The following is a 16840-nucleotide window of genomic DNA, read 5'->3' on the forward strand; positions in this document are numbered from 1 at the left end:
ACAGTTCAAATGACAGCCACTTCACAAGCTTTGTAAAACTTGTGAAAAATACATTTCAAAAGAAAGAAAAACTCAAGTTTTTCCCATAAGTATATACCACTGGGTTCTGTTATTATTTTTTTGTTGTTTTCTCAAGTGCAAAGTTTAAGAAGGGAGACTGAACAAAATAGAGATACTAGTTTGGGTTATAATTCAAGGGGCTTTATGATAAAAATTAAACAAGATTAGAATGTTTAAGTACAAGTTATAAGGCTTTCAAGCAAATGCCTGTGCTATTAAAATAGAAATTTAAAAAATTATTTGTTTCTGACATTCAAAATGTAAACATCTTTTTCTTATTATATCTTTCCATCATTTTTACCTCAAATATTTTGAGATTTTTTTATGTATATATATTTTTCATGTACAATTTTATTATTTGATAATTTTCTTTTTATTTTTTAAGTGTTGTCATATGTATCACATAGCAATATATACATTTTTTATTAGTCGTATTTTTTCTTGGGATGCCTGGATGGTTCAGCGGTTGAGCTTCTGCCCTTAGCTCAGGGGGTGATCCTGGGGTCCTGGGATTGAGTCCCGTATTGGGTTCCCCACGGGAAGCCTGCTTCTCCCTTTGCATATGTCTCTGCCTCTCTCATGAATAAATAAACTCTTTAATAAATAAATAAATGTAGTTTTCTATTAATGTAAGCACTAAGACTCATATTCTCAGGATTATAATAAAACAGAAAATTTAGTCCTGGAACATTAAAAAGGACATCAACTTGATTAATTCATTTTATAAAATTGAAAATATCTGCTGAGATCAAATATTATCTTTCCTGAGTTGAATTTTTATTTCAACTCCCATTGTGGACTTTCCTTTATTAAATAGTGCTAGCTCTCAGATTTTTTTGGTTTTCTAATCATTATTTTAAAATCTTACAAACATGTCTTTATTAGCTAATTATAATTGGGAAGTCTAAAATGAGTAAAAGGGGATACTATTTTCAACTATATTTTCAACTATTTATAGCAAATACCCAGTAGATTCAATTTTAAGGGGACCTAAACCGATGATGAAAGATGTGTTCACTTCCTTGTAAATTTGGCTTAGTTTGGTGTCAAAAGCACTAGGACAGCAAATTCTCAAGCTTTAACATACCAAAAAGAGAGAAACAACTTTTGAAATAGTTTTCAGAAGTCAGAAAGGACACCTGTATAACCTTGCCCCGTGTACTTGTATGGCATACCAAACACTGAGTAAAAAATTTGATTTCTGGTGCTTCAATTCAATTGTTTTGCAATAACAGCCCTTGCCACCAGTAGTGTAGTGCAAACTTCCAAAGTGAATCTGTTTAAGCTACACGGTCTCACAATAGAAATAACTTTTAAAAAGGTCCAGTACATGATCTTTCTAATGGGTTTTCATAGGACCATTATATACCTTTGTTGTTTATTTTTCATTTATTTTTTAAAAGATTTTATTTATTCATGGGAGACACACACACACAGAGGCAGAGACATAGCAGAGGGAGAAGCAGGCTCCATGCAGGGAGCCCGACCTGGGACTGGATCCCAGAACTCCAGGACCACGCCCTGGGCCAAAGGCAGATGCTCAACCCCTGAGCCACCCAGGCATCCCTACCTTTGTTTTTTAAAGTAAAAGTTTCAAACTACTTTAAGTTTTTGGAAGTGACAATATATAACAGGTGTAGAAAGGTCATCAAAATGAATTGAGAGTTAAGTGTTAAAAAAAATCATTTCTGTTTCATTTATTCCTTTTCTTAGTTTTATTGAAATATAACTGACATAGAACATTGTGTAAATTTAAGGTGCACAACATAATTTGATATAGTTATATATTGTTAAATGATGACTATAATAAGTTTAGTTAGCATCCATTTACCTAATATGGTTAACAATTTTTTTCTTGTGATGAGAACCTCAAGATCTACTATCTTAGCTAATTTTCAAATATGCAACACAGTATTGTTAACTATAGTAATTGTGTTGTACATTACATGCCCAGAACTAATTTATCTTATAACTAGAAGTTTGTACCTTTTCTCCACTTTCAACCAGTTCCCCAAAGCCCCTCACTCACCACCTGGCAACCACAAATCTGATCTTTGTTTCTATGATTTGGTTGGTGACTTTTTTTTCCAGATTTCACATAATTCCCTAAACTAATACTCAGGGAATGAGGTACCCCAAAACATTGATAAATTAGATAGAATCGGTCCTGGGAAAAAATCAGTAAATTAGTGTTTGTTTCTTCTTTCCTTTTACCTTTTTTTCAATTCATCTCTTCCTTGACACATGTTTTACCATTCTGCTCCATAGCTATTCAAGACTTTCCAGGCACTGCTCTGTCTGGTAGGTGACACATAAGTTTGCCTTTTTTGTAATCTCTCCCATAAATACATACCCATCTGGCATCTATTTCCACAGGTCTTTTAGAGTTTCTAAAGTAAAGTTCATTAATCTAAAAAAATAGTCTGGAAAAATGTGTTAATGTGTATTAATGGCTTACAGTTTGTTCTTTCAAAATAATACAGTTGCTTTTCAAATAGATTCTTCTATGAATATGCAGCATTAAGTATAAATAATTATAGCAGTAGAAATTTTACACAATTATATAATTTTTTTTTATTTTTTTGTAAGCTGAGCCTTTTAGTACCTACTCTGATGACACATACTTTGGAAAGTCCTATAAAATACACCTCTGGTGTTCAAAATGTAACATGATGACTTTTCAGTCACATCCCAAACTTTGAGAGAATATTTAAAACCTTTGGTCTATATCCAGTGGATATTCTGGGTACTAGAATCTCATCTGCATTCATTAGGGACCCAGAGATCTGTAGCAATATAATGAATGTTTTTTTCATATAGAATGTTTTTTTCCTATAGAAAGCAGAGAAAGACTTGAGATTTATTGCATACATATGAGAATTATGTACTATTTTTCCTACATCTTAAGCTTAAGACTATATTAATATTAATATTAATATCATATATAGATTTCTTATGTTTTATGTTTTCTAATTTATTCTCAACATTGTGCCAAAATAAGTTTATTTTCTTTTTCTACTTTTGTTTTCTCGTGCAGTTAAACTTGTTTCTAGTTTTTTTCTGCATTTTTGAAATAAATTAAAATGGTTCATTTTGCATGCCATATCCTTTTTGTTAGTTCACTTTAGACACATTCTCCTATTCTGAAATAAAGGTCAAACTTTTAAAATATAGTCATTGTTAATTTATTTGTATAATTTTCTTTAACTCTGCTCCAGAGATTTTCCCTGCTTCAAATGAAGTGATGAGAATGTCCACCCCTGTGCTTTTTCAGTGAGAATGACATACCCATACCCATGATATTTCCTCTGTCTCTGAGCTTCTCTGTGCTCTCATTAGCTGCCTCTGCCTGTTACCTTGCTGCTTCTGTGTTCTCCCATAAAGTTTTCCTGATAATGAATCAGTGGAGTGATTACTTTCTATCCTATACATCATTCTGAATTACTTCTTCATTTAAAATGGATTTCCCCTTGCAAGAAACATGAATGCAATGATGCCTTTTGTGTTACACTATTAAACATCTTCTCTGGAAGAAGCATCTCAGGAATCTGTAACATTTTCATGGTCACGGTACGCATGCTATCCCTGTCTTTTAAAGATATAAATGTAATAATTATCAGTGAATTTTGAATTCCGTTTCTCCAGTTAAGATATATACATTTATACATACATAAAAATAATTAAAATATAACAAGAAGGCCCATATAGTAGATCATATGGCTATGAATTGTTCTTCCTTTTCACTATCTCGGTAATTTTCAAGATTTTCAAAAAGGCAACATGCTACAAATATTTCAAGATACTTAATATGAAATATATATAACCCATATATATATATAGATCTAGATGACACAGATAGAGTTCAGTCAAGGTTTCTTCAAGAATGCAGAAGCCTCTATATATTCCAAAAATAGCAAAGGTCAGAGGAGTCATTACCAACAATTTCAGCCAGCAGTATGAAGACAGATGGTTCTTAATAACTCTCTAGAAAGTTGCTGCAATTTATAAGGATCTTTGGGAAGTCTTCACAAATTTTGTGGTTTGGGCCACAAAAGGGAACAGTTATCCAGAAAGCCAACTGTGAATTTCATATCTGTACCTGCCATGGCCACCTCTTCTCTCCTTATATATAAATTTTGTGAGATTGCTTCTCATTGACAAATTTTGGAAGACAGTAAAGTGATGATGAACTTCCAAGAGACCACCCAGGACAAACACATATACAGAAAACTAAACAAAACTGAAATATCCATACAGCTGAGCAATAAATTATAAAGCAATCACCAATGTAAGTACCAATCAGGTAAAAAAAATAAAATAAAAGTAACATTGATGGCATCCATGAAGTTCATCTCATGCTACTTCCTATTCTCTTTTTCCCCAAAAAGTGATCACAATCACAATTTTTATACTTGTTTCCTTACATTTCTTTATTGCTTTAAATCTAGCACAATTTTTAAACATTAAGAGTTTACAAGGTCTAATTTGATCATTATATAATTTGAAACTTAAACTGTGTTGTTGTCTTGCTTCATTTACTAAGCAGTATGTTTGAGGGATTTATTTTTTTTAAAGGATTTTTTTTTATTTATTCATGAGAGACACACAGAGAGTTAGACATAAACAGAGAAGCAGGCTCCCAAAGGGAGCCAGATGCGAGACTTGATCCCAGGACCCAGGATCACACCCTGAGTCAAAGGCAGATGTTCAACCACCAAGCCACCCAAGTGCCCCATTTGTGTGATGTATTCATGTTGCTTTGCGTAGAAGATATTTATTCATTTTTATCCAACTCTTTTTGTTGTGAAATGCACATAACATAAAATATGCCATCTCTACCATTTTTAAGTGTACAGTTTAATGGTATTAAATGCGTTCACAGTGTTGTGCTACCATCACCACCATCTTTTTCCATAATGTTTTTATCTTATAAAACTGAAACTCAAAAAAATAAAACTGAAACTCTATGCCATTAAACAATAACTACTCATTTTCCTCTTCACAGCGCTGTCACCAACCATTATATTTTCTGTCTTTAATTTTGACTACTCTAAAAAAATAATAATAATTTTGACTACTCTTAAGTGCCTCACACAGTGGAACCATATAGTATTTACCTATATGTAGTTATTTCCCTTAGCATTATGTCCTCAAGTTTAATCCATGTTGTAATATATTGCAGAATTTCCTTCATTTTTAAAGCTGAATAATATTCCACTGTACACATACACAGCATTTTCTTATAGATTCATCCAACAATGGACCCTTCGGTCGCTTTACATTTTAGCTATTGTGAATAATGCTGCTATAAGCATGAGTATATTAATATCTCTTTGAAATCTTGTTTTACATTCTATTGGGTATATACTCTAACATGGAATTGCTGAATCATATAAATATTGCATTTTTTATTTTTGAGGCCATACTGTTTTCCACAGTGGCTATATCATTTTACCTCCTAACAACAGTGCACAAGGGTTTCAATTTCTACACACCCTCACCAACATTTGTTCTCTTTTTTTTCTTTTTTGACAGGAACCATCCTAATGGGTGTGAGGTGATAATCTCATTCTAGTTTTGATGTGCATTTCCTTAATATTGGTGATGTTGAACATCTTATTGTTGTGCTTATTGTCCTTTTGTAAGCCTTCTTTAAAGAAATTTCTATTCAATTCCATTGCCCATTTTTTAATAGGATGTTTCTGGGTTTGTTTTTGTTTTTCTGTTGTTGAGATTTTGTAGTTATATATATACATATATATATATTCTTATTTATATTTCTTATATATATATATAAATAACTACAACTATATATATATATGGATATTAATCCTTTACCAAATATATGATTTGCAAACATTTTCCACTATTGTGTGGTCTGCCTTTATATTTTATAGTGTCTTTTGATGCACAATTTTTAAGAAAAAAATTCATAAAGTTCTGTCTATCCGATTATTATTTTGATACCTGTGCCTTTTATGTCATATCTAAGAAAGCATTGCCAATACCAATATTATGAAATTTTGCCCTCTATTTTCTTCTAAGAGTTTATTTTAGGTCTCCCATTTAGGTCTTTGACCTGCTTGGAGTTTATTTTTGTAGATGCCATTAGGTAAGAGTCAAACTTCATCCTCATGTGTGTGGATATCCAGTTTTTCCAGCATTTTTTATTGAAAAAAAATGGTCCTTCCTTCATTGAGTGGTCTTGGCATCCTTGTCAAAAAACATTTGACTATGTGAGAGTTTATTTGCTGGGTTCTCTGTTCTGTGGTGTTGGTCTCTGTTAAAACCAGTATCACACTGTTTTGGTTACTGTAGCTTTGTGGTAAGTTTTGAAATCAGTAAGGGTGGGTTTGTTTTTCTCCAAGATAGTTTAGGCCATGCAGAGTCAACTTGAGATTCCATATGAATTTTATAATGGAGTATTTTATTTCTGCTGAAATCATCATTGGGATTTTAATAGGAGTTGTACTGAATCTGAAGATTGCTTTAAGTCATATTGATATCTTAGAAATATTGAATCTTCCATTCTATGAACGTGAGATATGTTTCCATTTATTTGTGCCTTTAATTTCTTTCAGCAATTTTGTGTTGTTTTTCACTGTACAAGTCTTCTACGTCCTTGGTAAGTTCCCAAGTATTTATTCTTTTTGGTACTATTCTGTATTGAGTAGTTTTCTTAATTACTTTTTCAATTTATTTATTATTGGTATATAGAAATGCAACCAGTTTTTGTGCGTTAATTTTGAATCCTGCTACTTTGCTGAATTCATTTGTTCTGACAGCTTTTTATTTTTGGAGGCATCTTTATGGTTTTTTATATAAAGATCTCATCATCTGCAAACAGAGATAATTGTATTTTTTTTTCTTTCCAATTTGGATACCTTTTATTTATTTTCCTTGCCAAATTCCTCTGGCAGAACTGCTAGTAATATATTGAATAGAAGTGGTGACAGTGACATCCTCGCCATATTCTTGTCTTATATAAAAACTTTCAATTTGTCAACATCAAGAAGGATGTTAGTTGTGGGCTTTTCATGTATAGCTTTTATTATATGGACCTAGTCTTCTATTCCTTGTCTGTTGAGTGTTTTTATTATGGAAAGATGTTGAATTTTGTTAAATGCTTTTTCTGTGTCAATTGAGATGGCTTATTTGAAGATCATTGTAGGTTCACATGAAGTTGTAGGGAATAATAAGACATCCTGCATGTCTTTCACTTACTTTAACCTAACAGTAATATCTTGCAACTGGAATGATATTTTTAAAATAATTTTATTTATTTTTTCATGAGAGACAGAGAGAGGCAGAGACACAGGCAGAGGGAGAGGCAGACTCCCTGCAAGGAGCCCGATATGGGACTCTATCCACACTCCAGGATCTTGTCCCGAGCCGAAGGCAGGCACTCAACTGCTGAGCCACCCAGGTATCCCTGGAATAATATTTTAAATATATCATTATGTTTTCATCTTCTACTTTCTGTGTATACATTTCTGCCATTAATTCAAGAAGTCTACCTGCTTTAGAATCAAGGAGACAGAAATGGAAAGAGAGAGAAGCTGGGAGAACTGTTGAAGTGGGAATGAAATAAAAAGTGGTTATCGACTCAACACTAACATTATACAGAGAACTTTGAAGCAAGACATAATCTTTAAAGTTCTTACCTGAAAAATGGACTAAAATTACTAATTGTGACTAATATGTTAGGGTCAAATTTAATGACCTAACATGAAATTTATGTAAGAAAGTCCCCCAAAATACGGGAATTGCGATGGAGTTACTGTGTCCTTTCTGTCCCAAGGAACTTTTGAGAAAAAAGAGAACTAGAAAGGCAGATTGATCTGTGTATTTCTTCTCTCCACTCTCTTGGTTTGGTTGAAAGAAAGTTTTAAGTGAAATGAATGAAACACAGAAGACCTGAGATTTTTGCATCAATGTAATCTAAATCTGTGAAGAAATAGCATCTCATTCTTAATAGTAATCTGTTATTTTTTTAAGTTTATTTTTTTAATTTTTATTTATTTATGATAGTCACAGAGAGAGAGAGAGAGAGAGAGAGAGGCAGAGACATAGGCAGAGGGAGAAGCAGGCTCCACGCACCGGGAGCCGGATGTGGGATTCAATTCTGGGTCTCCAGGATCGCGCGCTGGGCTAAAGGCAGGCGCTAAACCGCTGCGCCACCCAGGGATCCCCTTAATAGTAATTTGGAATAGCTTCTTCATAGTTATCTCAAAGTTAATTTGGCAGGATAAGATAATTATGTAGAGTGAAGACAACTATTAAATCATTTTCCGGAGTCACCATAAAATTCTCCTTTGGCTTGAATTAGACCCAAATTTGGGAAAAATTCTCAAATGCTTCCAATTAATAATACAGAAAATAGCAGAAATTAAAATCCCCAGAAGTGCATGAGGGCAGGTTAAAACAAGGATTGAATGAAAAAGCCTAAGCTAGGGGACTGGAAACAGTGATTACCTAGACATGGGCAAGAGCTGGTTAATGGCTAGAAGATGGTGATGGCTAAAGTCAGACATGGGCAAGTCAGACATGGATTACATTAGTTCTGCATAAAGACATAAGGCCACAGATTCCACCATTCACAGATTCAGCAGCAACCCCCTGCAAAGGGCTTGTGATCAAGACCATTTATGTCTTAGAGATTACTAGTTCACAGAGTAGATCAGACCGGTGACTCCACATCAGAGATCAGGCAACATGAGGACTCTGTGAGGTTTTGAGGTTCTCTTTCTCTTCTGCTGTCAATAAGGATGACATAGAGGTCAATATTCCACATCACCATGGAGAGCAACAGAGAGAGAGATAAACAACTCAGAGAATAAACATTACTTAGGCCAACCTTTGAAGTACATGCATTTAGTGGATTAGAGTAAAATTAAGTATTCCCAGCTGCCCCCTGAGTTGGCCTTGGAGATTAGATCAGTTACACATAAATAAAGGTATTTTCATCAGCAGATGTAGTGCATGATGAGTACATCTTTAATCCAGTTATGCACCTACTCATCTATATTTCCTGCCTACTCCATAGCTCATATGTCCCAACCTAGATCCTTCACTGACTTCCTCATGTAATCACTAATTATTTTTTACTTTTATTGGTATAGTACTTCCCTGATCTTTACTTATGCAAATCACCATATGTACTTCAAAATCAAGCACCTCTCTCCTTCAAAGACTTCACCAAAGACTTCACCATTGACTTCATAAAAAATACTCACTTCTCTAAGATACTGTTTGTGATTATTATCACTCAGTTTAACATAAAATTACAAAAAGCAACATATTTTACCTAATTCTTTCTTTTCTCCCATTTATCTCATATAAAGTATATATATATATATATAGCCTAGGACCTTTTAGAAGGAAGTATTTTCTCATGAAAGGCAGTGTCCGTTGTCACATCTTAGAGATTTTCTGAGTTTTTCATTGTGTCTATTAGGCTCACTCTACCTAATTAAATACATATCTTTGTGTCTCATTTATTTTCATTTGCATTTTTTACATAATTTCACAGTGATTTGAAGAACTTTGACATGTATGAAATGTATGAAAAGTCTTTAAAACTAGGAGGTGCTACAAAAACCTGACATACTATTAGATTTATTTACTGTTTCAAATTAATATTGTTATTATGAACACTCAAAAGATTCATGCCATTTGATTACACAGCCATATCATAAAACTATTCTTTTAAAAATATTACAAATTAAGTGAAGGGAAAGGTAATTAACAAATAATTGAAAAATTCCATCAATTAATAATTTTACCTCATCAACTTGATACCAAAGTAGTTAACACAAGCTTTTTGCTTTATTGTCTGTCTGATATATTGTTGAAGTGTTTAAGTACCGTCTGATTTCTTCTTTATGTAACTGAAAAACCGACAACTGTGGTTAATTCACTGTCAATCTTGTGTGTTTCTGCACAATTAATCATAATAGCAGAGAAGATATGTCTGATTGAGAAGAGGCAGAAAATGAATATAATGAAGTTTATGATCCTTAAAATAATGCACATTTACCACATCAGTCTTTCTCCGATATGTCTTATATTCACCTTGAAGAAAAAAATATAAAAATATACATATTACATCCTCATTCCATATATTCCCTTTTAACACATATGCACAATAATATTAGTTGAAGTCATTTTATAATTTTTGCAAATGATCTTACTACTATCACCCATCTTCTAAATCAGGTAATGTTTTGCAAATTAAAAACTAGAATATATGTCTTTTAAGTTCTACCTTAGTCACCTCAAATCATAACTATGAATTTAAGAAGGTAAAAAATTGATGGGCATGCTTTGATATGAATCCTATTCATTTTGATTTCATTTCTAAATAATTACACAAATTATCTTTTTTTCCCACTAAGTATTCATAAGAATGAATTATATATGCTTCCTTGGAAATATATTAAATTTCAACCTGCTCATATTATTATGCTGAAGAACATATTATTTAGTATCAAACTTAAAATGTCGATTTAGGACCCAAGTAGGGATTTTAAATAGATGCTATTATAAATGAAGATAATTTGCCTTCAATTAACATTTTCTATTTTTTTGCCACTTTAAGTTTCAAAAGAGATAGATGCATTTATCATACATATATGTGTATAAAGGATATATTACATAGTATATGTCTATATAACATATACAAATATATATTATGCCATAGTTAAAAATACATGTATATGACTGTAGTTAGAAATTGCTCCCTCAGGCACCTGGGTGGCTCAATAGGTTGGATGTCTGCCTTTGGCTCAGCAGGGCATCTGGTTCTCCCTCTGCCCTCCCTCCCTGCTCAGAATACCTATCTCTCTCTCAAATAAATAAATAAGATCTTAAAAAAAATTGCTCCCTCAAAGTGATGCCCCATTACTACCCAAGAAAAAAAGATAAGATCTAAAAAAGATCTTTATATAGTCAAAAGGATGTATTCTTTTATGGTATATGCTAAACTTAGTATGTCTCTTACCATTATAACAGCAAAATAGAATGATAATGAAAATAATCTCACCTGATGAGTTCGTTTCTTTTTCCCCTCTCGGCAATGATATCAAAATATTTAAAATATGTTTTCTTACCTAAGTACTATAAATATTATTTTAAATAAAGCCTCAATATTTTATATACATCTGAGGCTGTTCTAGTTAAAAAGATTAGTTCATCATAGTAGTGCATGTTCATTTACCCACACAATAATTTTTAAGAAATATGATTAGAATTTACTCAGCATAAATTATTTGTACTCATCTCATTACTTGCTGCTTTTGGTGGCTGACATATCTCAATAAATCAATAGTTATGTAGCTTTAAAATTTCTAGTGTTCTGATTGCATGCACCTGATTAATATATTTTGATTTATATACAATATTTAGATTAAATATAAAACATCTTGATTAGATATGTTTTATTAAAATGAGATGAGAAAAATTAATAAGGTTGCTTAAGTAAACGCATTTGGAAAGCATGCTCACTGACATTTAAAAAGGATGTTTCCTAATATAAACATAAATAGAAAATTTTAAATGCCGTTTTGGAAAGCAATACTAATAATCTGAGCTTTAATTTCTTACTCTTCACCTCTTGAGCTCATGCTTTCTGTGGAGAATACAGAGTTGATTTGAGAAAACAAGAATTAATCCAAGTGTAAAGTATGTAGTGCTGTTTTTATTTTTTTATTATGCAAAAGCCAACATCATGGAAAATTAGGAGAGGGTGAGTCCCTGCATAATACTTTTCAGGAGTATAAAAAATTACCTGGCCAAATTTGAATTATGTATTAGAAATCTTTATTTAGCCCTTAACTACCCATTCAAGACTTTTCCCCCTCAAGTAATGCTAGAAATAATCCGAGATGCAAGCTAAGGTTTGTTTCAGAGGCTGTTCATCAGAGTGATATTTATGTGAATGAAAATTCTAAGGGAAACATAAAAGTAATAGTGAACAATGTGGAAATGTTTGACTAATGTGCGGCATAAATGAATAGTTACATAGTAAGTAGAAGTCAAATATTGGTTAGTATTTAATGATAAGTAAAATATTGAAGGCATAATCAGATGAAAATGCAAAGATATAAAACTATATATGTCATCTTATTCTCAATTACATAAATATAAATTTATGCATATAAGCATAAACACACATATATACACATGTATATTAATGAAAACAGTTCTTGAAAAGAAATACACAAAGTATTTAATAAGCACTTAATAGGAGAGTCAAAATTTCTTTTTAAATTTAAAATAATCAAATGTATTAAGCCAGTAAATAAATCCACATTGTTTAGAAATTTCTCCCATCCTGTCTATTCCTATAGCTAAATTTGCATTCTTTATATATATTTTAAGGGATGCTTTAATAATCTTAAATTCAAGTATTATTCAATTATACCACTGATCTAGAAATTGAGGTTAAGGAAACTTAAATATGAAAATATAATAAGACCTTTGTGATAGGGAGTTTTAATTTGAAAGTGAGATAGTCACTAATTGGATTCAGAGTTTGAGAAAAAATTATGTGACTAACTTGTCAGAAGTTAATTGATGAAGAAATCCATAGCAGAGTACTTACCACAAAAAATAGATGAACTGAGGCACAAACAAAACATTGGGCCTTGGGAAAAATGATTCTGAGAATAGACTGTAACTTTTTTATTTGAAGATATGCAGTGGACCAGAGGGTGGAATGTAATGGTGCTCATCAGTGTGTAATGAAGCATATTTGAAGAGCTGACTTCCTGAATTGTTATGGAGAAGGTGTCAGATAAGGTAAGTTTCAGAAAAAAAACATTACTTATATTTAATTATTTTTAATATATTTAAAGGCTTAATATATCTACACATTACAATTTTGTGTTTTTTCCACTTTGTTTCTTATTTTCAATTATATGTCATCCTGATCTAAATTAAAGTGTCTAGAAACTATGGACTTATACAAATGTGTATAATATTTGATTATAGCACTATTCACAGCATAGAATGGCAAAAGAGTAAAAGAGTCATAGGAATAGTTTTGTGAAGGAGATTAAAGATTTTCTTTCTTCTGATTCTTTTAATGGTACACAAAAGGAAACTGAATACAGAAAAATGTGCCGAGAAAAAAAAATCCCTAAAATGGTTTAAAAAAGATTTCGCCACAAACACTCTACTCCTGTATCTCAGTCCTTAACATAGATAATTGTATGTTCATTTAGTCATCTCTGCAATCACTTTTAAGCTAAATATGTTTGCCTTTAAAAAACTATTCAGAGGAAGCCAAGATGTTAGACTTAGCAGGAAACCTAAGCACCTATTATAAATATGTTCAAAGTACAAGTAATAGAGTACTAGTGTAGTACAAAGTTCTCTAAATATATTCAAAGAAAACCATGTTTAAGATTTAAAGGAAAGTTTGATGGCAGTGACTCAAGAAATCAATGAAATCAAGAAGGGACGAAAATTGTTAAAAAGAACCAAATGAAAATTCTAAAATTGAAAAGTTCAATACCTAAAGTAAAAAAAAAAAAAAAATCACTGTAGGAGCTCAACAGCAGATTTCATCTGGAAGAAGAAGTAATGAGTAAACTTGAGAATAGCCCAGAAGCAGTTATATAGTCTGAAGAACAGAGAAAAAATGAAGATGGATAGTTCCTCAGAGTACAGTGGGACACCGGGAAGCATGGCAACACACCCATAATGGGTAAACTAGAAGAGAAGAGAGAAAGAGAAGTACAGAAAAATAGTTGAAGAAATAATGACTTAAAACTTTCTAAATTTGAAAAATAAAAACACTAAGAAAATCAGCAAACATCATAGAGGATACCATAACTGATCCTCAATGAGACAGTACAAACTGTTGCAAGACACAAAGAAAAAATCTTGGAAGCAACAAGAAAAACAATTTGTGCAGCAAACCACAGTAAGGTTAGCAACTGACTTATTAGAAATATCGCAGAACTTCCTTAAGGCCTCATATTAGTCGATTGTAAAGTAAGCAGACAGATCTTGTGGTCTTCATTTAGGGTGGTAAATATCATTGTTCTGAAGTTCAGTGTTCAAAAATATCTAACATTCTTGGTTTTTGAAACCAAGTCTATAGAAGAAGAGTGGCTTGTCTGGATCTGGGAGTGAGACAAAACTTGAGAAAATAATCAATATAAGAGTTAAGTGAGGATATCAAGGTTGGTAACCTAAATGGTATGGCTTGAAATGGAGCTGGTGAGCCAGTATACCAGAGCATGGAAGAGATAGGGAGCAGAAGCATATTCCAATGCTTGGAGCAAATGAATGATAAGATCACCTGGAAAGACTTGGAAAGAATACAAATGATCCAGGATTGGATATTTTTTTCTAAAAATATGCACAGATAAACTGGCTTATTCCCATGGTCAAAGTTGGAGTGGTAACAGTGACTCAGTCCCTTATGAATAATAAAGTGATTCAACCTAAGAGACTGGAGATTCCACATAATCTAGTGAAGAGGTGGAAAGGCAAAATAAATATTATTTTTGAAAGACTGAGATGTGCCTGCAATGTCATTCTATGTCAAGAAAAAGCCAAAAAAATTTAAGAAATCCTTTAAAATGTTAGGTATGACAAGGTAACTATCAAGGAAGCAACAAAAGTGCCAGGAATATAGTTTTTTAAGGGACAGTTTTGAAAGTATAGTGAGTAGATGTAGACTAAGAAACAGTATATGTGTGTGTGTGTGTGTGTGTGTGTGTGTATATATTTTTTAAGAATTTTAAAACTTAAAAAAAAGAATTTTAAAACTTACTTGAGAGGAGTGGAGGGGTAGAGAGAGGGAGAGGAAAAGCAGGAGCAGACTCCCCGCTGATCATGGAGTCCAAAATGGGGCTCTGTCTCAAGACCCTGAGATCATGACCTCAGCTGAAATCAACAGTCAGACGCTTAACCAACTGAGCCACCCAGGTGCCCCAAGAGTAGATAGATTTTATACTCAAGAAGTTTGGGAAGACCTAAATCAATTATAAAAGACTTACGGAAGATCTCATGTTTATATGTAAGTATTTCTATAGGCTCTAAAGATGTGAGAGAATGAAGTAATTTGTTGGAAGAAAATCATAAGAGAAGTAGGAATAATTCAGAACAAGTGCAGGAAACACCTAGAACAACATGAGAGACATTTTTAATTCTTCTCAAGAAGGCAGCAGTGTGGACTACAGAGGACTTTGTTAAAGTTGTTTAAGAAACAAGTAAGTAAAGAAACAAGAAATATTTAGCCATTTAGTAAAAGAAGAAATGTTATGTACTCTCCAGCATAAAAATAGCTCTGTATTGATCTAAATATTTTTGGATTATATGGAAATGTGTTTCTTGAGAGTAAGAATCTGAGATAGTAAAAACCTGGTGTCTGGTATTATGATTTGTAATACCTCCAAAAATTTGCATTAATGGCTGAACATTCTCCTCTGTGTCTTACTGTTATTTCAATTACATTGTCCCTTCAGTGAATTGTGATAATTTACTCCCAGTCCACATTCAGATAAATTGTATTCTTTGACCTAGAAGCTTTAAGTGTATCATTAGAGTAGACCTGTACTTTGGAAGTTGTGATGGGTAAGCAGGTGAAAGGCTTCTGTCAACCCCAAATCATTCCTTGGACGTAGACTCTCTGTGACACATTCAAAGTCCAAGTGCCAGACATGGGTCTTGAACGTTGAGATGCACACTTTGCATTTTCACCATCTCATTATTTTGACAGGGTGTCTGGAAGAGCTGGGATATACCAGCCGTAACAGGGGTTGTGAAGTTGACAATGTAAGCACCCAAACACAGAACTCCAGAAAACTCTCTTGGATTGTATTAGTCTGAGAATCCTAGCAGGTTGTGACTCATCAATTAGAGTTTGTCTTATAAGTAAGGAAAACAAGGCCCTAGTATGACACTGCTATTTTGGGGTGGTTCTCATGGCTTTTCATAATTAAGTATTTATGTGTAAAGGTGTGTGTAGATACTATATATATATATATGTCTATGTAATATTTATATGTTCATGTGCAGCATATGAATGTAAGGAACCACTAGAGCAAACTTGACACCGAATAACCGAACTCCTGTAAGCATGCCGTGACGCTTTTAGGTTTCAGCCCCGTAGCAACTGGCATTTTGCATCTATGTTGTTTGCTGCACACAGTGTGGAGACTATTAAAATTGTACGGTAATGAATAACCTTTGGTTTCTCTCTCCTCCCCATGTGTGCCTCTTATCCTTCCTTGCTTGCTTCCTGACTTTTCTCCGGATGTCAATGGCCAAGTGCTGGCTCCTTTCCCCTCTCCATCCAAGCTAGCTTTCTGCAGTCACCTAGCTTTACATCCAGATGCCCTCTTCTCCTCACTAGAATGTAATTTTGGTCCTTTATCTTAGCTCAACTAGCATTAATTTGATCAAGCATGTTGACACATTAAATACAATGAAGACCAATTACACACATTGTAGTTAGAACAACCTCCCTGAAATAATCGCAGTGAAGAACATTTGTATTCGTGGAAAGAGGATCTTTATATTTCAAGTCACAAGTCAGGCATTCCATGGAGACGGTGAAATCTGCGTTGGGCAGAAGACTGCATCTGACTTATTTACTACCCACATGTGACAGCGCCTGTTTCACATACGTGCAGAACATGCTGTGTGCAGAAGTAGCCAGGTCTGAATCACGAAACAACACTGTATTCCCTCTCTGTTCATCTGACTTTACTTTGTTACATTTTTTTGGAAAAATTGTCTCCAGGGTTTTTTTTTTTTATTT

General features: G+C 33.0%; 1 non-coding gene across 46 annotated transcripts in view; it reads left to right on the forward strand.

The window, feature by feature from the left end:
* Positions 1 to 16840, forward strand: part of LOC140638065 (uncharacterized) — a 62616-nt gene that overhangs the window by 24428 nt on the left and 21348 nt on the right. For 15 of the 46 annotated variants that reach the window (XR_012035205.1, XR_012035217.1, XR_012035218.1 and 12 more), the window contains 3 exons: positions 6642 to 6685; positions 7357 to 7486; positions 12755 to 12861. This is a non-coding gene — a transcript (uncharacterized protein). Of the gene's footprint in view, positions 1 to 2328; positions 2362 to 3278; positions 3461 to 6641; positions 6686 to 7356; positions 7487 to 12754; positions 12862 to 15099; positions 15288 to 16840 lie in introns of those variants that run through there. The other 31 variants (XR_012035214.1, XR_012035229.1, XR_012035235.1 and 28 more) reach the window with 12 other exon arrangements.

The sequence above is a fragment of the Canis lupus genome, chromosome 8, assembly GCF_048164855.1.
Source record: "Canis lupus baileyi chromosome 8, mCanLup2.hap1, whole genome shotgun sequence".
Classification (NCBI taxonomy): Eukaryota; Metazoa; Chordata; class Mammalia; order Carnivora; family Canidae; genus Canis; species Canis lupus.